We start from the raw sequence: 23,611 nt of genomic DNA, 5'->3' as shown, positions 1-23,611 counted from the left end.
TGGGACTAACCTCTTTGACAAGAATCAATGTGTTTTACAAGAGCTGGCATTTCTCAAATTACAAAATGAGGAGCTCAGTTGGTAGCAAAACTCATAGCATACTGAAAAATTGGATTTTAAAGGGCTCGAAAAAGAATGTTGCCCCAGGGCTCGTTCAATACCGGGGCTCGGTACCCATTCCTAGGAAAGGGGCACGGTGGAGAACAATCACTGAAGCGCTCGCTTTGCATATACCTTGGAGAAGATGGTGTTTATTAATTTAATTAAAAACTTTGACCCCAGATATGAGCTATATTGTTAATCCTTTAGAAAATGGTGCTACTCTCAAGGTGAATGTTTGTCTCCTTTTAGTCGAGACTACAAAGTGTAACTTAAAACACTTTTGTTCCAAGAGTCTGTTCATTTATTTATTATTCATCCATCCCAGAAATGGGGGTTACATTTGTATTGCGTTTGATTAAATAAAAGCAATATCTGCTTTAAGTTGTCTGCCGTTTGTACTTATTGCTTTCCTTAAGTGTGTGTGTGTGTGTGTGTGTGTGTGGGGGGGGGGGGGGGGGTAAATCTTAAATTGAATAAAAAAAGTAATAAAATCAGAGATTTTATTTTTAGGCCACATCGCCCAGCCTTAGTCTGCAGACATAACAGCGAAGAGAACTATAAACTCTGTTTAAACCCAGAATAATGACTGTTAATCAGCAGAAGATGGAATACCAACCTTGGTCATTCGACAGAATATGGACCCTCTTTTATTTTACCTCATAGCATTACCTTAATAAAAAAATGCTTAATCAAAAATTGAAAATGGTTTAATTGATTGATTTCTAATGATATTACTTCACTTGCTCCAAAAATGAAAAAAAATTGATTCATGATTTTTCCTAATGTAACATACCGTAATGTTGCACATATTTTAACTTTGATACTTGATCAAATTTTGCTGTGAAGATTTTTGAAACAGTGTTATGCCTATTTTAATGATATAGTATTTTATTAATCATATACATGACTTTATAAGTAATATAATCTGCATATATTTTGGATAAATGATCTGCATTTGCCATGTTGATTTCTAAAAGTTATTTTGTACATAATAATTTAAGTAATTCATCTTTGTCATATGCTTTATTGATATTTCAGGATTCTTAATAGACCTTTTTCACACTTCCGCATTTTTCAACCGGAAATACGTCAATGACGTGTAAAACAACTTCCTCTTAGCATAGCGGCACATATGAAGAATGGCAGAGTCGAAGAGTTGCAGTTTCTGTTGTGTTCCAGGCTGTTCGTCTTCCAACCAAAAACAGCACGGCCTCTCATTTCATTATTTTCCTGTGGATCCAAACCTGAAACCCAAATGGATATAGGCAATGCGAGGAGAGGAAGGGCATAGTTTAATGTAAACACAGGTAGCACCGTCTGCTGCCGGCACTTCGCTCCGGCTGTGGTGCGGCTGCGTCGTTCGTCGCCTGAAGAGTGGTGTCGTCCCGAGTATTTTCCCTTGGAACAACTTTACTGATCCTTGGAGAAGGGAGTCAGTATATGACAGAACCTCAAACGTCAGGCTATGCAGCTGTGCTGTGAAGCTAGCGACATGGTGGCTAAGCTAAGGCAGTAAAGATGGATCACGACTACGTGACACACCCACCTGCAGGTAAGGTTGTTCATAATGTGTTTGATTAATGTTAGTCAACTATGTGTACCGTTATTGGATAAATGCATTTCTACCTGAACAAATTAATGTTTATAATAAAAGCTGTTCATGCTCTCACCTATTTTAATTACATATATTTAATTAATTTTGGGTATTTTGTCATTAACAAAAATAAATGAAATGTATTTGTAATTAAATACTTCACATACTTTTCAAAACATGATTACTGTGTTGTGTTGAAAGGTAGAATAAATATGTTTAGACTGATTTTTAATTTATTTATCTTCACAGGTGCTCTGGATGAGGCTTTGGATTACATCCATGACTTAGAAGCCAAGTTCCTTTGCTGGAGCCAGGAGACGATGTCATGGCAAACAAAGAGTTCCTCATTAAAGACCTCCTTACTGACAATGGATCTAAGATCATGATTCCACCTTTTAAGCTTTCAGCTCCATCAGCAAGGAGGAAACAGAACAAACCCAAGCCATTACCCGCCTCAGAATTATGGTGGAAAGAGTGATCAGTAGGATAAAGTCCTTCCACATCAGGGACTCTCCCGTGCCGCTCACACTGATGGGCAGTGTGAATCAGATCTGGCTTAACCGCCGTGTTTTGGCAAATTGTCAAGGACTTTTTTGTGTTGAAGAGTGAATTAATGTTTGGTATGTAAATAATGTATAATGTGCAAATAGTATGGAAAATTTAGTGTTTCCACATATCCTTAAAATCTAATTAAATATAATTGTTATATTCGTAATATTTTCCTGTTGAAATGTGACTTTGACTTCACAAAAAAATTAGATGAACAAATAAAACAATTTTGGTCAAAATTGTGCCTCATTTAATTTTTTGGTATGCGTAACAACAACTGATTAATCACAACACAAATAACATCAAAGATTTACAATAAAAAATAACATTACAGATCATCAACAGTAAGACAGAAGGCTGAACTGATTGTTAAAGACAAGATAAGTGTAATTTAAGGTATGCACTCATGCATTTGCCATAATATTATATATCCAAGTTTTCTTTCATTCCATCTCAGAAACCCCATCCAACACAGCCATGAGAGGTTGGGGCTGCACCTGGCATAATCTGCTTCCAGATGCCATCATATATGGATCTGGCTGTGGTCCTACACAAGACAAACGCAACACACAAAAGTTAGACATAAGTGCATAACCACATTTAAATTTAATTCATTATATCTGCTGTAACCATAATTTGGTTAGTCATAACATTAAAAAAAATTTAAATTGCTGTCACAAAGCAACAAAAAGTTAAATGAATCACCTGTATATGTCTTGTACAGTGTGGACCACAGTGTGGACCTCAGACCGTCCCTGCCAACTGTTTTGGGCTTTTGCACCACCAGCTCACTAACCGGTTCAGGATGGATTCCCTTATAAGTTAAAGGCAAAAAGCAATTACAGTCTGTAGTCACTACTGGGGGTGTTTTTATAATAATTTATAGTTGTTATGGATACACATCCGTTCTTAAATCATAATGATAATTTGATCACAAACCCACCTGTGCTCTTGGTCTGTGCCCTCTTTGCAAGACACTGGTGCAGGCCAGGGGGGGGTGGATCAGCCTGCTGACCCAGCTGTGAATAATGTGCGCTCTGGAACAGGATGGCAAAAGGATGTCATTGCAGAATCCTTTCCCAGCTGCACAACTGCAGCAGAAAGCTTTCAGGTTGGCACTTTCTGCATCCATCCAGTGATATCTAACCACAATAAATTAAATAGGTTACAATTAAGACATACTTATGTTGCTACATCAATGTAACACGAAACAATAACTGTCAGTAGGTGACCAGATTTGAGTTTGTAAAAAAGAGGAGTGAAGTGAGTTTGTGAGATATTTCATCGAGAGTAATTGGTGTGCAGAGCTGCATACATAAGCAAATATGATTACATTTCATCTATGTTCAATGTTATTTTATTATATCAGTATCAAAAAAGAAGACATGTCCAAGAAAAGAGGACGTCTGGTCACCCTACTTTCAGAAAAATAATACTAATAGTAAGTGAAGAAAGTGCCGCAACTGTCTGCAGCAAGAAGAATGAACACGCATACGGGCAACTTAATATTTCTTATTGACAGCTTCACCAAATTTTTGGGTGTTATGTTAATCTCATGCCTTTTCACTTAAACATACACACAACATATTCACTGCGATGTGTTATACCTTATATTACAAATAACACCAGGATTTACAGTTGACGTAAACACACATAGTTACCGGTGATGCGGCTATGGCTAAGCTAGCTGAAGCTTACCTTGGTAATGGTGGATAAACTCTTCGTGGACGAATTTATATCCCTTGTCCAATTCGTTTCCTTTAGTGGACAAATGCATCTTCACACTATTCATCACATCGGCGCTGATGAACTTCGGAACACAACTCAGGCTCTTCGAAAACACTCTAGGCTCTGCCATTCTCCGCCAGCGAAGCACAAACCGGAACTAAGTTTACACGTTGCTGACGTGTTTCCGGTTTTTGCGAAAAAGGTCTATGCTGTCTGATAAAGTTATGAACCGAAAAATGATAAATCGTGTAATAAAATAGTTATGGTAGAACAGAGGTAGGATTATATACGTTTGCTTCCTTCCACTCCCTTTCAAACAATATTTATTAATATGTCTAAGTATCCTAAGTTTGATAATTGTATGAATTGTATGAATGTATAACTGATGATTGTATTGTTTTTGTGTATTATTCTTGAAATAAACTGTTTCAAATCAAAAAAATCAAATTAAAGAGCCAGGTGAACTGCAACACAACCGAAATAACAGCATTTTTGTAGAAAAACAAAACAAAATTAAAGCTACAAGTAACATTTAGCGGGCCCGAGCACGTGCGACCGCCTGGCACGAGCGACCGCCCCGTGAGCAACGCCCTGCTCGAGCCATTCTCGTCGTTCTTTCTTGTCCATTCTGGAGCTCCAAGCTAATGTTAATATGACAGCAGCCTGTAGGGGGTGGGGGGGGGGGACTGTAATCTGTTGCCTTAAGGGACAAAGACTTTTGCATATAGCATGAAAAAAATTCTTAAATCTAAGCCTCGTTTAGACCTGCTCATTTTCTCATTAAGGAGAAGAAGGTTTTTATCCTGATTCTAACTTCCGTCGTTCTTTCTTGTCCATTCTGGAGCTCCAAGCTAATGTTAATATGACAGCAGCCTGTAGGGGGTGGGGGGGGGGGACTGTAATCTGTTGCCTTAAGGGACAAAGACTTTTGCATATAGCATGAAAAAAATTCTTAAATCTAAGCCTCGTTTAGACCTGCTCATTTTCTCATTAAGGAGAAGAAGGTTTTTATCAGATTAAGAAACAAGCAATGATGATAATTGCTATCACTGTCCCTAAGGATGAGAACAATAGAACTCATTCAATTTCCACTACAATGTCTAGATGAGTGTCAGCTATGTCTGATAACTTGGCCAATTAGCTGGACCGGGATCTTGCAAAGTGCAGGTGGTTTACGTCCAGTGTGATGAGTCTGTGGACTGCAACAGTACAGCATAGCTTTTGGTTTCCTCAAGAGAAGAACTCCTGACACATCTGCCCTAACAGACAACTACAAGAGGAGTTGAAATGTATAACACGGTGAAGGAGTTTTTGCGCAGAAAAAGGTACCATTAGAAAAGCTGGTAGCAGTGACTGCAGACGGGGCTCCTGCTATGATTGACCGACAAACAGGTTTCATCACTCACTGTAAAGCTGACCCAGACTTTCCAAAATGTCTGCATTACTGCTGCTTCATTCACCAGTAGGCCTTATGTGCAGAAGTGATTGGCTCTGGACACATAATGACTCCTATTCTGAAAATCATAAACAACCTCAGCTGCAAAGCAAAACAGCACAGGATTTTCAAGGTGCTATTGGAGGAGATGTCTGCTGAATATGGTGAATATGAACATTGTGAATCTGAACTTGCATTCTTGACTGACATTACTGGAAAACTAAACCACTTGATCTGCGAGCTGCAAGACAATGGCAAAACTATTTTTTTTTTGACCAGCCTGCCTGAGCCAGTGTTTTTCTTGTGGGGATCTTTTCTGCCAGGGCTTGCCGGCTTGTTCACTGGTTGTTGCTGCAGTTCTCGCCCTAGCTGCGGCAGCTGGAGTTAAACACAGCAGCCTCACGGCTGTGAAGTGGCCCCAGTTGCTGTCCTAGTCTGGGTGGGCACTGTGGCAATGTTCCTATGGCCAGGCTGGCTCCTGGTATGAAGAGATTCCCAAATACAGTTTCCTCACAGCAGAGCCAAGCGTGTAGTTACATGTTTAGGTAAAAAATGTGATGAACAGCTTGATGTTGTCTAGTGATGTAAGTTTTTAACCTAATTAAACCTAAACATGCCACCCTGTTACTTATCCAGTTGGTATGGTCCTCCATCTGTGTCTAAGTGATATAAAAGCATTGTTTCTATATTTAGAGCTCTAAGCAACCAAACAGTTGTTTGAATCAGTGATTTATTTTAAAAAGCTGCTGGAAAAAAATGATCTTTTTAAAATGGCAATTTCGAATTTGTGTTTACATTTTATGTTCCATTTTTTGTGCTTTAATTGGGAAGCATTTGTTATTTGTTTGGTGTTTAAAGGTGCTACATATAAACACATCATTTTGTAGAGACATTTGTTATCAGTTGTGTTTTTTGTTGCTTTAATTTCATTGGATGTAAAGAAAGGGAAAAAATTGCAGCACTGATGAAAAAGGATATAAGAGATATTTATTATCCTATGTTGCATCTGCTGGAGTATACTGAAGTTGGCTATGTTTTGTTTGTTAGAAGTGAAGGAGAGATTCTGGAGTGAGTTGGATGAGGTCATAGAGGGTATCCCCAGAGGAGAGAGAGTTGTTATTGGAGCAGACTTTAATGGGCATGTTGGTGAGGGCAACAGAGGTGATGAGGAGGTGATGGGCAGGTTTGGTGTGAAGGAAAGGAATCTGGAGGGACAGATGGTGGTGGACTTTGCAAAGAGGATGGAAATGGCTGTAGTCAACACTTACTTCCAGAAGAGAGAGGAACATAGAGTGACATACAGAAGTGGAGGTAGGAGTACTCAGGTGGACTACATCCTATGTAGACGAGGTCATTTGAGAGAGGTTAATGACTGCAAAGTGGTGGTAGGAGAGAGTGTAGCCAGACAGCACCGCATGGTGGTGTGTAAGATGACTCTGGAGGTCAGGAAGAAGAAGAGAGGGAAAACAGAAAAGAAGACCAAGTGGTGGAAGCTACAGAATGAAGAAACTTGGGAGGAATTTAGGCAGAAGTTGAGGCAGGTCCTGGGTGGTCAGGATGAGCTTCCAGAGGACTGGGAAACTACAGCAGAGATTATCAGGGAAACAGGTAGGAAAGTGCTAGGTCTGTCATCTGGAAAGAGGAAAGACGGTAAAGAGACTTGGTGGTGGAATGAGGAAGTACAGGAATGCGTCCAGAGGAAGAGGTTGGCTAAAAGGAAGTGGGATGTAGAAAGGACTGAGGAAGGTAGACAGGAGTACAAGGAAGCGCAGCGTAGAGTGAAGAGAGAGGTGGCAAAGGCCAAACAGAAAGCTTACGATGAGCTTTATGACAGGTTAGACACAAAGGAAGGAGAGAAGGACTTGTACAGGCTAGCCAGACAGAGAGACAGAGATGGGAAGGACGTGCAACAGATAAGGGTGATTAAGGACAGAGATGGAAAGGTGCTAACAACCCAAGAGAGTGTACAGAAAAGATGGAAGGAGTATTTTGAGGAGCTGATGAACGAGGAAAATGACAGGGAAAGAAGGGAGGAAGATGTGGTTGTTGTGGAGCAGGAAGTAGCAGAGATTGGAAAGGATGAGGTTAGGAAGGCTCTGAAAAGGATGAAGAGCGGAAAGGCCGTTGGTCCTGATGACGTACCTGTGGAGGTATGGAAGTGCCTAGGAGAGACAGCAGTGGAATTTCTAACAAGGTTGTTCAATAGGATTTTAGAGAGTGAGAAGATGCCTGAGGAATGGAGGAGAAGCGTTCTGGTCCCGATCTTTAAAAACAAGGGTGACATGCAGAACTGCAGCAACTATAGAGGAATAAAGTTGATGAGCCACACAATGAAGCTGTGGGAAAGAGTAGTGGAAGCCAGGCTTAGGAAGAAGGTGGAGATTTGTGAGCAGCAGTATGGTTTCATGCCCCGTAAGAGCACCACTGATGCCATTTTTGCTTTGAGAATGTTGATGGAAAAGTACAGAGAAGGTCAGAAGGAGCTGCATTGTGTGTTCGTAGATTTAGAGAAGGCGTATGACAGGGTGCCGAGGGAGGAGCTGTGGTACTGTATGAGGTCGTCTGGAGTGGCAGAGAAGTATGTCAGAGTAGTTCAGGACATGTATGAGAGAAGTATGACGGTGGTGAGATGTGCTGTAGGTCAGACAGAGGAGTTCAAGGTGGAGGTGGGACTACACCAAGGATCAGCTTTGAGTCCTTTTTTGTTTGCTATGCTGATGGACAGGCTGACAGACGAGGTAAGACAGGAATCTCCCTGGACAATGATGTTTGCAGATGACATCGTAATTTGCAGTGAGAGTAGAGAGCAGGTGGAGGAACAGCTAGAGAGGTGGAGGTTTGCTCTGGAAAGAAGAGGTATGAAGGTCAGTCGTAGTAAGACAGAATACATGTGTCTGAACGAGAGGGATCAAGGTAGAAGTGTTAGGTTACAGGGGACTGAGGTGAAGAAGGTGCAGGAGTTTAAGTACTTGGGGTCAACAGTTCAGTGTGATGGGGATTGTGGAAAAGAGGTGAAGAGGCGAGTGCAGGCAGGTTGGAGCGGTTGGAGGAAAGTGTCAGGAGTGTTGTGTGACAGAAGAGTGCCAGCAAGACTCAAAGGAAAGGTGTACAAGACAGTGGTGAGACCAGCTCTGCTCTATGGGTTAGAGACGGTAGCAGTGAGACAGAGACAAGAGGCTGAGATGGAGGTAGCAGAGATGAAGATGTTGAGGTTCTCCTTAGGAGTGACCAGGTTAGACAGGATAAGGAACGAGTACATCAGAGGGACGGCTCATGTTGCCTGTGTTAGCGACAAAGTCAGAGAAGCCAGACTGAGATGGTTTGGACATGTTCAGAGGAGGGATAGTGGATATATTGGTAGAAGGATGTTGGAGATGGAGCTGCCTGGCCGGAGGGCAAGAGGACGGCCAAAGAGGAGATATATGGATGTCTTAACAGAGGACATGAAGTTGGCTAACGTTAGGGTAGAAGATGTTCATGATAGAGTGAGGTGGAAAAGGATGATTCGCTGTGGCGACCCCTGATGGGAAAAGCCGAAAGAGAAAGAAGAAGGCTATGTTTTGTTTGTAAAAAAGATAAAATATTGAGGTAATTGCATTTTGGATGAATAAAAAAGAAATAATTAATACAAAAGATGTATAAAAGACATGCAAACAAATGAAAAAGCAGTCTTTCAGTGTTGAACTGGCCTTTCTTTTTTTTTTTTTTTTTTCATTCATTTTCTGTACCGCTTTGTCCCTTTCGGGGTCACGGGGTTGCCGGAGCCTATCCCGGCTACTTGGGCGTAGGCAGGGGATGCCCTGGACAGGTCGCCAGTCTGTCGCAGGGTAGAACATCCACAATCACACACCCATGCACTCTCACACTCACACCTATGGACAATTTAGAATTGCCAATTAACCTATGAAGCATGTTTTTGGAGGGTGGGAGGAAGCCGGAGACCCCGGAGAAAACCCACGCATGCACGGGGAGAACATGCAAACTCCACACAGAAAGGCCCCCCATTGATATATTTTTCATGTCCCCCAGCCGGGACTTGAACCAGGGGCCTTCTTGCTGTGAGGCAAGAGCGCTAACCACTGCGCCACCGTGCAGCCCTGGCCTTTCTAACTCTTTTTATCCTTGATGCCACTCCTGGCTAAATAACATGTGAGCAGACAGCAGCGGGGGGGTGGGGGGGGGTGGTTTGACCTAATCTCCTGCAGCAGTCTAACAGTAGCAGCTGTAATCTATTGGCTTTAAGCACGGAGACTTTTGCCGATAGCATGATACAAATTCCTAAGCCAATGTCAGATAAATGCATCTAGACATTAAAGAAAAACACAATTATAAACAACAAACCACAACAAGAATCAAGTTTCTCATGCATGAGGGAGAGGAGCAAATGTGTTGGAAAAGGTCCACCACGTTTCTCTTCTCAAAGGTCTGCATCTCCTCGTGATGCTTTTATTAAGAACACAAGAAGGAGGTAACATTTTCAAGACAAAGACAAAAAGTTCATTAGGGGGTGTCGTCAAATGACCCTTTTGGTTGGATTCTAACTTCAAACAGTATCCCTTATCAGTTCAGGACAGTGTGTCGTAAACCCCTCATCCTGGGTGGGGGATGAGAAGCAGATGAACAAACACACAACTGTTTTTAGAAGAGGTAAAAAGGTCAATCTGAGTTAACATTTAAACATACATTTAACCAAATACATTTAAGCAATGATAATAATAAAACAAATTCCTTCACATACTCCCTCCTTTTTATCATTGATAAATGTCAAAATCTCACATCCAATATCACATCTCTTTTCAGTTTTCTGTGACATCTTCATTTTCATAACACTTTCAATTTACACTCAGATGAGAAGTTCTTTTTTTTTCTCTCAAGTCATTTCAATTTCAAAATCATTACAGTCATCTTGTTCTCCCTTTAATAACAAGTTGTATTCTTGACTCATAAGAACATTTTGTACTCCACCATTCACTGCTCTGGAAATCATAGATTGAATACAAGGAAAAATGCACATAGTGAACACACAACATATGATCAGTACCATAAGAATAGGTGTCACTATTTTTAACAAAGTTGCCACCAGGAACCAAAAGCAAACCAGGAGAAGAAATCCCAAGATTGGGGTTTCCTGTCATCCTGCATTGCCTGCTGAACCTTTTCAAGTTGATGTAATGCTTCAGTGATGCTGTGACCTTCATTGGTGTTGTCAGGAATAAATGTACAACAGGTATCATTTAACATTTTACAAACACCTCCCTCCTGAGCAACCAATAAGTCCAAAACCAATCTGTTCTGTAGAACCATAAGTCTCATGCTTGACATTTTTTCATTATAGCCTTTAAATGCTTTAATTGTAGCGTTCAAAAATAAACCTAATCGATAATCAATGGTCTTAATTCTGAGAGCGTTTTAGCATTTCCCACCTAGGGAAACAACGCCATAGTTACCTTTTGCCCCGTATTCCAGAGTTTATGGTCTTCAGGTACATCTGATCCCCAAATGGAATCATGTGGCTTGACATCAATAAGGTTACGTCTGTGACGCAGGTGAGGCTCATGGACTGCAGAAACTATGAAAGTGTGACCTGTGACCTTTACAGAAACACAAATCCCACTCCAGTCTCTAGGCAGACTGAGGTAGAGGGCCTGCCCACATAACCAAAACATTTGATCAACCACATAAGTACCATTGTTACCTGGAATTAAATCTGGATTAGATCCAACACAACGTCCTCTGGGGCAGGGAACTGCATAACCATGGGAAACTCTGTCATTGATTATCTGGACTGTGAAGGGAACAAGAAGTTCATGACACATCTTCGTCGGCAAAGTTCCTAAAAACTCTGTGCCATTGTTAGTTACGCAATGTGGAAACACAGTTCCTGGTTCCACACTAGCATATGGAGCTAATGATTTTGTCAATTTCAGTTTTTTAAACTGATACAAACTCTTGCAACTCGGTCTTACAAGCGTACCATTTGAAGTGGTGACGGCTCCAGTACTAATATACCCTCTGGTACTATATTCAATAACACAGTCGCTTTTCCACTCAGAAAATTGCTTTGCCTGTAAATTAGGATGTAGGGATGAAGCTTCAATTACAGAACAAACATAGCAATCCGATCTATTCTTTTCCTTAGCCAGTAACATAACATACCTATACCAAGAATTTGTCATATACAGGTGAGTTATGTTCATTTTTGGACTATTCAAAACATCATGTTCATCAATACTCAGCCATCGTCGAGAAATGTTTAGTCTTTCCTCGTTGGTGGTTCTTCTTGCAGGTGGATAATGATTCCAAAAAAACCAAATCCATGTGGTTGCTCCTGTCAGGAATAGCAGGAACAGTAAACAAAATAAACTGTCTCTTAGCCCAGTTGGACACGCCATGATGGATATGTACCTATCTTCGGGAGGGAGAGGTTACTAGCACGTCACCTCCTCAAGTCCTCTAACAGTGTAGGATCCATGTAGTGCAAAAGAGATCTGGTGTGCTTTCTTCCCTATGACTAGGTGGATGTCTCGGCTTCGCTGACGTTGAGACAAGCAGCTTCTATACGGCTGCCTCCCTTTGTAGTCAGACTTCCCCACCTAGCAGTTGGAATTAGCCTCACCCAGATGCTTTTTCTTGCAGTGTGATAGATGGATCCAAGACGTCCTTTCAGCAATCTTTACAGCTGTTGGTGTAGTCAGCAGGACTTGGAATGGCCCTTCCCCCCGTGGGCTGGACCAACACTTCCTTTTTATGGCCTCCACAAACACCCAGTCACCAACCTGCACTGGTGAAGTGTCCTGTGGAGATAAGAAGGAATCTGGCACTTGATTTGTCCTTTGCACATCTTTAGTGGTAAACATTTTTCTCAAATAATCCACTAAATTTGCATCATCATCTAGAGAATGTTGCTGTGTAGGATCAAGGTCTGGTAACCTATAAGAACGTCCATACAACATTTCAAAAGGCGTTAAAGGTTGACCTGCTGTGCGTGTGATACGCATGCTTAGCTGAACTAAGTCTATGCAGTCAGGCCACTGTCTGTTTGTCTCTTCCATGCATTTCTTTAACTTTGATTTGATAGTGCCATTAGTTCTCTCAACTAATCCTGCACTCTGTGGGTGATAACTACAATGTCTCTTTAGATCAATGCAAAGATGTTGAACCATTTTGTCTATCACTTGATTTACAAAATGTGTACCATTATCACTTCTTATCACTTGTGGTATGCCAAAAGTTGGGATTATTCTTTTACAAATACCTTTAGCTACTGTAATAGCGTCTTGTGTTGCACATGGAAAAATTTCAACCCATTTGGAAAATGCATCAATAATCACTAAACAATATTTCAATTTTTTTTTGCTTTTATTTAATTTAATAAAATCCATATGGATTGTATGGAAAGGAAAAAGTGGTTCAGAAAATCTCCCTCTCTTAAATCTAACATTGCCTAGGGGATTATGATGCATACATGTAACACATTGTTTACAAAAATTTTTTTATAGAGTTTATAGAGAATAAATCCATAAGTTGTATAAAATGTCTCTAATAAATTCATCCTCCCCCCTGTTGAATCATGGCAAAGCCCATGACTCAACATTGCTGCCCATTTGTACATAGATTTTGGTAAAATAGGTTTACCTTCTGTGCTGACATAAAAACCTTGTTCTAACTTTGCTCCCTTTTTCAACCAAATTTTTTTTCTTGTTGTGGTGCGCTGTGTTGCATTTCTTTTAAAACATCAGCGGTTGCATCTGCAGTCACATCCTCATTTGTGCATATTTCTACATCTTTTTTTTTGCAGCTTGCTTTTCTGTTGCATCTGCAAAGGCATTTTCTTTAGAAATAGGATCTGTTCTTCGTGTGTGTCCCTCGCATTTACATATTGCCACTTTAGATAGTAACATTACAGCAGTCAATAATTCTTTCAGTAAGTCTACATGTGTTACTGGTTTTCCTGTTGATGTCTTAACCCTGAGTTCTTCCACTGTTGACAAAACAAAATGCACTGTAGCAAACGCATATTGGCTATCAGTATAGATCGTAACTGGCTTATCTTTAAACAGTTTGCATGTTTCAGTTAAAGCTGTCAACTCTGCTGATTGTGCTGAGTAATTTCCAGGCAGGGGTCCTGCCTTCAAAACCTTATCTTGAGTTACAACAGCAAAACCCACTTTGTTTCTGCCTGTTTCATCTTTCTTTGCTGACCCATCAACAAAAACTATTTCTCTTTCAGTGAGATCTAAAAATTCATCACAAATTGGTTGAATTTCTGGTTCAGATTCAGTGTTAATCTTCTCATTACTTCTACCATCTAGTCAAGTTTATTTCTTCCTTTCAGGACAATCTCTCTCTCCCAATGATCTCTCTGTCCACAAATCCAACATCCATCATCAACTTGCTCTGACCCTCTGTTGCTACTTCCTCTAAACCTTCATCTAAAACTTCCTTTAAAATTTCCTTTTCCACGACCACGATTTCTTCCTCTGTTCACATTCCTTCCAAAAAACACATCACTACTTTCCTCCTGCCAAAATGTATCTACACTTTGATTCCTTAATTTCTTATTTATTCACCATCATTTTTCTGCATGAACAGCAAAATTCACAAACTGTTGTAGTGCTCCTGTTGGTAGATCAACGTAAAGTTTCCTTATCTAGTCTGCAATCTCTGGTCTCATAGCTTGCAGTAAAACTTGTTTCAGCTGCTGTCTATAGGGACCATCATCATTATCATTATCCCTGAGTCCACTATTAGCTTTAAAACTTCTTCAAATTTGACTCTAAAATCATACACTAACTCTCCATCTTTTTGGTTATTTTGACCAATCTTTCCCTAATCAGTTCTCATTGGAAAGGCTTCTCTAATTCTTTGTCCTAAAAGTGTAAGACTTTGAATTAACTCTTAGACTGTTATGCGGAAGAGGTCTGGGTGGATCATCATCATCCATAGGATTCCTTTACTTTTGCCCAGTCTGCTTTCATAGCAGTCATACATGCTTTCTGACATTTAATGCCATTCAGATGGTAAGCTCTCTGAACTTCCATCATTTGCCCATGAAAATCCTGTGGATTTTCCCTGTGAGAGATAACTCCCTCTACTGCCTTTTTAACATCCTCTAATGTCCAGGTGCTAAACAAAAGAAGTGTAGGCCTCTGGCCATCTTCTCCAGCTCTGGGATTGGACACTTCAATCATTGGAAATGTCTATGCAACTTTAGATGACTCTCCAGCTTCTTCCAAACCAACCCCCAAAGTATTACTCCATTCAAGTTTTTTCCCTTTTCCTCTTAAAATCATTTTTTTTGTTTTTCTAGTTTATTTAAATCAGTCACTGGTGGGTAAAAACCCGTCAACAGAGGAGCATTTGTCCCCTGGTAGGGAGGAGGTGAGAAATCAGCTGGTTTCTGCTCTCCCCCCCTTTCATCCTGCTCCTGCTCGGTCTGCAGCCTGCTGCAGCCTGCTGTTGCAGGGGTCTGAGTCTCACAACTGATTTATCCTCTTCTTTTTTAGGAATCAGACATGCTTCTCTAGTTTTACTTTTCTGAATGCCATTCTTTATTTTTCGTTGCTTCATTTAAGCACAGTTTTGCACAAATTAATTCTTCACTATTTTTTTGTTTCTTTTTTAGTTTTTATTCTGGTTTGAATTGGTAACTGTTGAACTAATTCAGTACATTCCCCTTAAAATTGTAGGTTTATCCCATTTTACCAAGAATGTAGTTGAACCTGGATGAACCTCTTTCTATATATTTTTAATCTCATGGTAATTCAACTTTTTTATTTGAATTCCCCCATTTTTTATATTTTTTCTATTTTTTTACATTTACGTTAGTCACAGAGTGTGATCAGAACCAACAGAGAATTTCTCTCAGGACCGAATTTCACTCCCCGTGCAACAAGCTTCTAGGTCAGACCTGTTGTCTGATCCGGTCACACGTTTAGGGTCCTTCCAGGAGCAAAACCCGTTTTAGACTCTGGGTTCTTTTCACCTAAAGCCTAATGAGATGAAATCTTGTTCTACTCCAACAAGCAGCCTTGTGTTAACACCGCAAGGTTTCCAGCTGCTCACTGCTTCGAACAAGTTCACTCCTTTCACACATGCACACACATTCACACCAAAAAAAAACTTTTTTATTTTATTTTTATTTATTTTTGTTGTTCTTTTTCTAGGCCTTTTAGGGACTTGAACCCTCTTACGCGTTTTAGGCTGCAGGACTCGAACCTACACCTTTATACAGAATTCTGGACTTTTCCGGGACTCCAAACCCACACGTGTTTTAGGCAACAGGACTTGAACCTGTCCCTCAGAATTCTGGGCCACTTCGGGGACTCGAACCCCTGAAAAAGCGCTGTACTTGCCTTGTCGTTGTGGTCTGACTGGTTAACGAATAACGTCAATCCGGACCCAGGGATCAGACCAGTCGATTGGCCGGCGTAGAATTCACTACGACGGACTTTCCTCCGGAGACCTAGTCTCACGGGCTGTGCACAGACTTCAATCGGCATGGTCCTCCCCCAAGGACGCAGATATGTTGTCATCCGGCTCGAATGGACCAAAGAATGTCAGATAAATGCATCTAGACATTAAAGAAAAACACAATTATAAACAACAAACCACAACAAGAATCAAGTTTCTCATGCACGAGGGAGAGGAGCAAATGTGTTGGAAAAGGTCCACCACGTTTCTCTTCTCAAAGGTCTGCATCTCCTCGTGATGCTTTTATTAAGAACACAAGAAGGAGGTAACATTTTCAAGACAAAAACAAAAAGTTCATTAGGGGGTGTCGTCAAATGACCCTTTTGGTTGGATTCTAACTTCAAACAGTATCCCTTATCAGTTCAGGACAGTGTGTCGTAAACCCCTCATCCTGGGTGGGGGATGAGAAGCAGATGAACAAACACACAACTGTTTTTAGAAGAGGTAAAAAGGTCAATCTGAGTTAACATTTAAACATACATTTAACCAAATACATTTAAGCAATGATAATAATAAAACAAATTCCTTCACAGCCAAAGCCTTGTTTAAACCTGCTCATTTTCTCAACTTAAAGAGTTGTCACACAAACAATGATGATAATTACTAACACTGTATCTAAGGATGAGAAAAATGGAACTGATCTAATTTCCAATACAATGTCTAGACAAGTGTAAGCTATGTCTGATAACTTGGCCAATCAGGTGGACCGGGATCTTGCAAAGTGCAGGTAGTTTGGCATTCTGTGTGGTAAGTCTGTGGACAGCAGCAGTACAGCAAGGCTGTTGGATTTTACTAACACGATGTTTGAAGATTTCTCCACAAGAGAAGAACTCTTGACACAACTGCCCCAACAGACAACTACAAGAGGATTTGAAATGTATAACACGGCGAAGGAGTTTTTGTGCAGAAAAAGGTACCATTAGTTAAGCTGGTAGCAGTGACTGCAAACGGGGCTCCTGCTATGATCAATAGACAAACAGGTTTCATCACTCACTGCTGCTTTTTTATGGAACAGCCTGCAGTGTTTCTTGAGGGGATCTTTTCTGCCAGGGCTTGCCGGCTTGGTCGCTGGTTGTTGTTGCAGTTGTCTCCCTTACTGGGGCAGCTGGAGTTTAACTTTTCAGCGTCACGGCTGTGAAGTGGACCCCGTTGCTGTCCCAGTCTGGGTGGGCACTGTGGCGATGTTCTAATGGCCAGGCTAGCTCCTGGTATGAAGAGAATCCCAAATACCGTTTCCTCACAACAGAGCCAAGCCTTACGTTTCTCTTAGAAGTTACATAGTCATTATTCATTGTACGTGGGGGTCATGGTTCATATTTTCTAATGGAGGGGAGTGGGAAGGGTGAAGGGTGGTTTGAGTTTTTACTGTATGTGTACAACGATGAATCGCTTAGAGCTGTGCCATGCATGAAAAGCGCAATTTCAGGTCAAACGTTTGCCTGCAGATAGCAGCATTGTTCTGCTAATTACCTTGACACAAGAGCTGCATCAGGGGACAAGTAAGATTAAAAAGATATTTTATTCATTGAAGAGTTGTGAAAATATATCAGGGTCCATTTGGACATGTAAAGCTACATGTCTGTGAAATTTGGTGTCGGATTTTGAATAAGTTATGGAAAATAATGTTTGTTTGGAGTCCAGACGTAAAAAGCACAGATTTTGGGATGAATCAGGATTTTTTAAAAATCATCTGTTTCACCTGGAAGTCAGAAAAAATATGGAAGGCAGCAAACACAGATCCCTACATTTTTCTAAAAAAAAATGGTGTTGATATATGAAGGATAAGTTATGAAAAATAATAGGTGTTTCTAGTTTTGCCTAAAAAGACGTTTTCTGACCTTTTTGGATATAAGGTGATCTCAGAGGTCACCTGTAACTTCAATAATTCTGAAAATATTTAGGAAGCAGTAGCACATAAATGGATTTATTGGTGCTGATAACTTAAACAGAATTTATGCTAAAAATAGTTGTTCAGTCCAAAATGTCTAAAAGTGACTTTCAGCAAAATACAAGGATTAGGGGGTTAAATGTTTCTGGTAGACCCTATAGTGCTGTTTACAAAGTTGGAGATTTGTAAGAGACATCTAACTCTGAAATCTCAGCTTCCTGAGACAAACTGCTGATTTCCTATCGAGCTTTTTCTATGACTGCAACAAAATCGACCAATTCCTGTTTGGCGGTGGCGTACGAAGGCACAGTCAGATGTGCAGCCATGAAACTTTACATGATGAGAGAGGACCCTTCTGAGTATCTCCAGTTTTAATTTCATACACATCAGACAAAGCACAGAGAAAAAACAGGGCAGAATGTGCCCTATGCAATAACTAGGTGGCACTATAGATCTCGTCCAAAGTTGTCATATCCATCGGTTCAGAATGGAAGCTTCATCATATCTATTGAATTTCAGTGAGATTGGACAAGGAATGTGCACGTGAGAGCAACATTTGTGTGCATGGCGAGACGCCCAACTTTGCCGCTCTGTCACAACCACACCCCCGCTTTGAAAGATATGTTTTTTATCAGAGTAAACTTCAATGGTTTTTCAACAGGTGGACGTCATTTTGAGGTGTGTCGGCTCATCCTACTAGGAGCAGTGATGCTCCAAGTAAAACATGTCATTTCCTGTTGCCAACAGGTGGCGCTACACCTGTTCCGGATTCTTCCACTGCAGATGTGTTTAAAGTCAGACTACAATCATGCACATCAATTTTGGATCAAATTGGATTATGCATGGCTGAGTAATGGCCATTTTCCTTTTCATGGCGTGTTTTCGAAATGACCTCAAATTTTGACGCGCCGCCACGGTCACAAACAACCGTAAAAACTTAAAAGCTTTGCAATTTAAGATCGGACATGTGTTTAGTTTACAAAACCAAAGTTTGGAGTCATTACTCTCAAATCTCTAGGAGGAGTTCGTTCTAGAAGGAGGCCTGCGAATGACCAAAATACACCAAAAATGACATATTGACACCAATATAGCAGACTTCCTTTGCAACTGACAGCTTGGTCCCAAGATACTTTTTTGTAGGTTTGCATCTGATGAACATGTCCTGTAAAAATCAAGCTTGTATGTTAAAGAACATGGCGGGGCTCGCGAAAACAAACATTGTAGGTGGTGCTATTGAGCTGTTTTTGTGCACCTGTGCGAGTGCTGTATATCTAAGTTGGAGATATGTATGGGGGAATCTCATTCTGAATTCTCAGCCTCGTGATACAAACGGCTGATTTTTTATGAATTTTTAATTATCTGCCTGCAACGCAATCAACCACTTCCTGTTTGGCGGTGGCTTGCGCAGGCACCATCAGGTGTACAGCCTGAAACTTTAAACGATGAGAGAAAACCCTTGTGAGTATCTCCTGTTGTAATTTTATGAACGTCGGACAAAGCACAGAGAAAAGATAGGTCAGAATGTGACAAAAAATGTATTTGTCAATATCTAGGTGGCGCTATGGAGCTCCTCCAAGATTGTCATATCCATTGGTTCAGAATGGAAGCCTCATCACCTCCATCGAATTTCAGTGAGATTGGACAAGGAATGTGCACGTGGGAGCAACTTTTGTGTGCACGGCGAGACGCCCAACTTCGCCGCTCTGTCACGACCACACCCCTGCGTTGAAAGTTATGGTTTTTTATCAGAGTAAACTTCAATGGCTTTTCAACAGGTGGACGTCATTTTCAATTGTGTCGGCTCATCCTACTTGGAGCAGTGATGCTCCAAGTCAAACATGTCATTTCCTCATGCCAGCAGGTGGCGCTACACCTGTACCGGATTCTTTTACTGCAGATGTGGTCAAAGTCAGACTACAATCATGCACATCAATTTTGGATCAGATTGGATTTTGCATGGCTGAGTAATGGCCATTTGTCTTTTCATGGCGTGTTTTCGAAATGACCTTGAAATTCGACGCGCCGCCACGGTCACAAACATCCGTAAAAACGTAAAAGCTTTGCAATTTAAAATCAGACATGGGTCTAGTTTACAAAACCAAAGTTTGGAGTCATTACTCCAAAATCTCTAGGTGGAGTTGGTTCTAGAAGGAGGCCTACAAATGTCCAAAATAGAGCAAAAATGACATATTGACATCAATATAGCAGAGTTCCTGTGCGACTGACAGCTTGGTACCAAGAGACTTTTTTGTAGATTTCCATCTGATGAACATGTCCTGAAAAAATCAAGCTTGTATGTTAAAGCATATGCGGGGGCTCGGGACAAATGTCACTGTAGGTGGCGCTGTTGAGCCGTTTTTTTGCGCCCATGCCAATCTCCTGTAAAATACGAAATTTTCCGCGACTCCTGATGTGTGTGCCAAATTTGGTGAGTTTTGGGGTATGTTAAAGGCCTCAAAAAGGCGACTCTTCCATCGGAAGAAAAAGAAAAATAATAATTAAAGCTACAAGTAGCATTTAGCGGGCCCGAGCACGTGCGACCGCCTGGCACGAGCGACCGCCCCGTGAGCAACGCCCTGCTCGAGCCATTCTCGTCGTTCTTTCTTGTCCATTCTGGAGCTCCAAGCTAATGTCAATATGAAAGCAGCCTGTGGGGGGGTGGGGGGGACTGTAATCTGTTGCCTTAAGGGACAAAGACTTTTGCATATAGCATGAACGAGTGAGTGAATGAGCAACGCCCTGCTCGAGCTTTTTTGTGTCGTTCTTCCTTCTGCATTCTGGAGCTGCAAGCTACATTTAACATGACAGCAGCATGTCGGCGGGGGGGGGGGGCTGTTATCTGTTTCCTTTAAGGACTGAAATTTTTGCATATATTGTGAAAAAAAAATTCAAACGAAGCCTTGATTAGACCTGCTCATTTTCTCATCCAGAAGAAAAACAAAAAACAAACAAACACACAGCTGTGCTGCACTGCTGCTGTCCAGAGAATCTTCAAACTGGATGCAAAACAACATGCGATTTGCAAGATCCTGGTCCACCTGATCGGCCAAGTTATCAAACATAGCTGACACTTGTCTAGACATTGTAGTGGAAATTAATCACTTCTATTTTTCACATCTTTTGGTACAGTGTTAGTGATTATCATCATTGCTTGATTGACAACTTTTTAACATCATCGAGAAATCAACATCAAGAGAAGAACTATTGACAGAACTGCACTTACAAACAAATATAGGAGGAGTTGAAATGTATAACACGGTGAAGGACTTTTTGTGCAGAAAAAGGTACCATTAGAAAAGCTAGTAGCAGTGACTGCAGACGGGGCTCCTGCTATGATCAATAAACAAACAGGTTTCATCACTCACTGTAAAGCTGACCCAGACTTCCCAAAATGTCTGCATTACTGCTGCTTCATTCACCAGCAGGCCTTATGTGGAGAAGTGATTGGCTCTGGACACATAAAGACTCCTATTGTGAAAATCATAAAAAAAACCTCAGCTGCAAAGCAAAACAGCACAGGATTTTCAAGGTGCTATTGGAGGAAATGTCTGCTGAATATGGTGAATATGAATATGGTAAATATGAAATTGCATTTTTGACTAATTTTACTGGAAAACTAAACCACTTCAACTGTGATCTGCAAGGCAATGGTAAAACTATATATTTTTATGGAACAGCCTGCAGTGTTTCTTGTGGGGATCTTTTCTGCCAGGGCTTGCCGCCTTGGTCGGTGGTTGTTGCTGCAGTTGTCTTCCTTACTGGGGCAGCTGGAGTCAAACACAGCAGCCTCACAGCTGTGAAGTGGATCCCGTTGATGTTCCAGTCTGGGTGGGTGTTGTGGCGATGTTCCTATGGCCAGGCTGGCTCCTGGTAGAGATTCCCAAATACCGTTTCTTAACCGCAGAGCCAAGCATGTGTTTACATGTTTAGGTCAAAAATGTGATGAATAGCTTCATGTTGTCTAGTGATGTAAGTTTTTAACCTAGTTAAACCTACACATGCCACCCTGTTACTAATCCAGTTGATATGGTTCTCCATCTGTGTCTAAGTGATATAATCAGAATCAGAATCGTTTATTGTCATTGTACATGGGGATACAATGAAATTGCAGCAGCCTTGGAGTGAAGGAGTTACATAAAATAAAAATAAAAATAGAATAGAAAAAGAAATACTGTATTTACAACTCTTAACAAAATATGAACAATATGGACAGAAACTGTTAAATATTAAATATTTGTGAATAAAATAGAATGGAATTACATGAGTTGCTGTGAGCACAGCTTAATAAATATCAAGTTATTGCACAGTGACCCGGTTAGACAGTCAGGATATTGCACGCATTGTAGTAAAATTAGAGTGAGGTGTGGTTGGTGGACGTATGTGCATTCCGTATGATAATTGCCTGTGGAAAAAAGCTGTTTCTTAGTCTGTTTGTCCTGGTTCTGATGGACCTGTACCTCCTTCCAGAGGGCAGCAGTTCAAACAGAGGGAAAGCAGAATGGGTGGAGTTAGTGGTGATGCTAGTCACTCTGCTAAGGCAGCGAGACTGGTAAATGTCCTTCAGTGAGGGGAGGGGGCAGCCGATGATCCTCTGCGCTGTCTTTACCACTCTCTGGAGACTCTGCCGTTCTGCTTCAGTGCAGTGGGAAAACCACACTGTGATGCCATAGGACAGAATGCTCTCAATGGTTGAGCGGTAGAACGTTACCAGCAGCTCCTGGCTGACGTCGTTCCTCCTAAGTTTTCTCAGGAAGTGCAGGCGTTGCTGGGCCTTCCTGATGACAGTCATGGTGTTGTTAGACCATGTGAGGTCAGCAGAGATGGTGGTGCCCAGGAGGGTGAAGCTGTGGACCCTCTCCACACAGTTTCCATCGATGTAGAGTGGGGGTGGATCTGTTCTGTTTTTTCTGAAGTCCAGGATGATCTCCTTGGTCTTGGTGGTGTTCAGGATGAGGTTATTAGCCTGACACCACCTTGAGAGTTTCAGGACTTCGTCTCTGTAGGCCGTCTCGTCGTCCCCAGAGATCAGCCCCACCACAGTAGTGTCGTCTGCAAACTTCACCATGGTGTTGCTGGTGTGGGCTGGTCTGCAGTCTGCTGTGTACAGTGTGTACAGCAGAGGACTCAGCACACATCCCTGTGTGGAGCCTGTGCGCGGCGTCCGGGTGGAAGAGAGGTGGGGGTCAAGTTTGACTGTCTGTGGTCTGTTTGTCAGGAAGTCCTTGATCCACGAGCAGGTGAGTGGGTGGAGTCCTAGTTCAGACAGTTTGTTGACCAGAATGTCAGGAATGATTGTGTTAAAGGCTGAGCTATAGTCCACAAAGAGCATCCTGGCGTAGGTGTCTCTGTGTTCCAGGTGGCTCAGCGCAGTGTGGAGGGTGATGGAAATGGCATCATCCGTTGATCTGTTTGCTTTGTAAGCAAACTGGTGGGGGACGAAGATTGGAGGGAGGGAGTCTTTGATGTGTCCCAGGAGCAGCCGCTCCAGACACTTTGTGATGACAGGAGTGAGTGCAACTGGGCGGTAGAGAAATTTGCTATAGGTTGTGTTTTTTGGTTTTGTAGTTTAATTTCATTGGATTTATATTAAGGAAAAGAAGTTGCAGCATTGATTAAAAAAGGATAAAAGAGACATTTACTGTCTAAGTCTTATGTTACATCTGTAGAACTGTACTGAGAGTTGGGTTTTGTTTTGGAGCACATTCATATGTTTTGTTTGTAAAAAAAAAAAGATAAAATATTAAGTTAATTGCATTTTACATGACTAGAAAAGCAATGATTATTCATAAAAATCTATGAAAGACATACAAAAGAAATGAAAAAGCAGTCTGCCCTCCCTCTT

The 23,611-nt window shown here is 41.3% G+C and overlaps 4 long non-coding RNA genes across 4 annotated transcripts in view; 2 read left to right on the top strand and 2 right to left on the bottom strand.

Moving 5' to 3' along the window:
• The window catches only part of LOC144990184 (uncharacterized), a 572,443-nt gene extending 562,168 nt beyond the window's left edge, over nt 1-10,275 (top strand). Inside the window, exon 2 of the long non-coding RNA XR_013654173.1 lies at nt 10,064-10,275. This is a non-coding gene — a long non-coding RNA (uncharacterized LOC144990184). The remainder of the gene's footprint in view (nt 1-10,063) is intronic.
• LOC144990122 (uncharacterized) lies at nt 1,314-2,484 on the top strand. The gene is made up of 2 exons (XR_013654076.1): nt 1,314-1,654; nt 1,946-2,484. It is a non-coding gene; the product is annotated as an uncharacterized LOC144990122 (long non-coding RNA).
• Nucleotides 2,473-2,981, bottom strand: LOC144990121 (uncharacterized). The gene is made up of 2 exons (XR_013654075.1): nt 2,951-2,981; nt 2,473-2,792 (listed from the first exon to the last, which is right to left on the bottom strand). It is a non-coding gene; the product is annotated as an uncharacterized LOC144990121 (long non-coding RNA).
• Nucleotides 10,134-17,611, bottom strand: LOC144990183 (uncharacterized). Its single transcript, XR_013654172.1, has 2 exons — nt 15,764-17,611; nt 10,134-12,202 (listed from the first exon to the last, which is right to left on the bottom strand). It is a non-coding gene; the product is annotated as an uncharacterized LOC144990183 (long non-coding RNA).
• Nucleotides 17,612-23,611: the final 6,000 nt, after the last annotated feature.

Source organism: Oryzias latipes, chromosome 24 (assembly GCF_053564925.1).
Source record: "Oryzias latipes strain Hd-rR chromosome 24, Olatipes_Hd-rR_3.1".
NCBI lineage: Eukaryota > Metazoa > Chordata > Actinopteri > Beloniformes > Adrianichthyidae > Oryzias > Oryzias latipes.
Note: the sequence above shows the minus strand (reverse complement) of the source record. Positions and strands in the feature narration are given on the sequence as shown.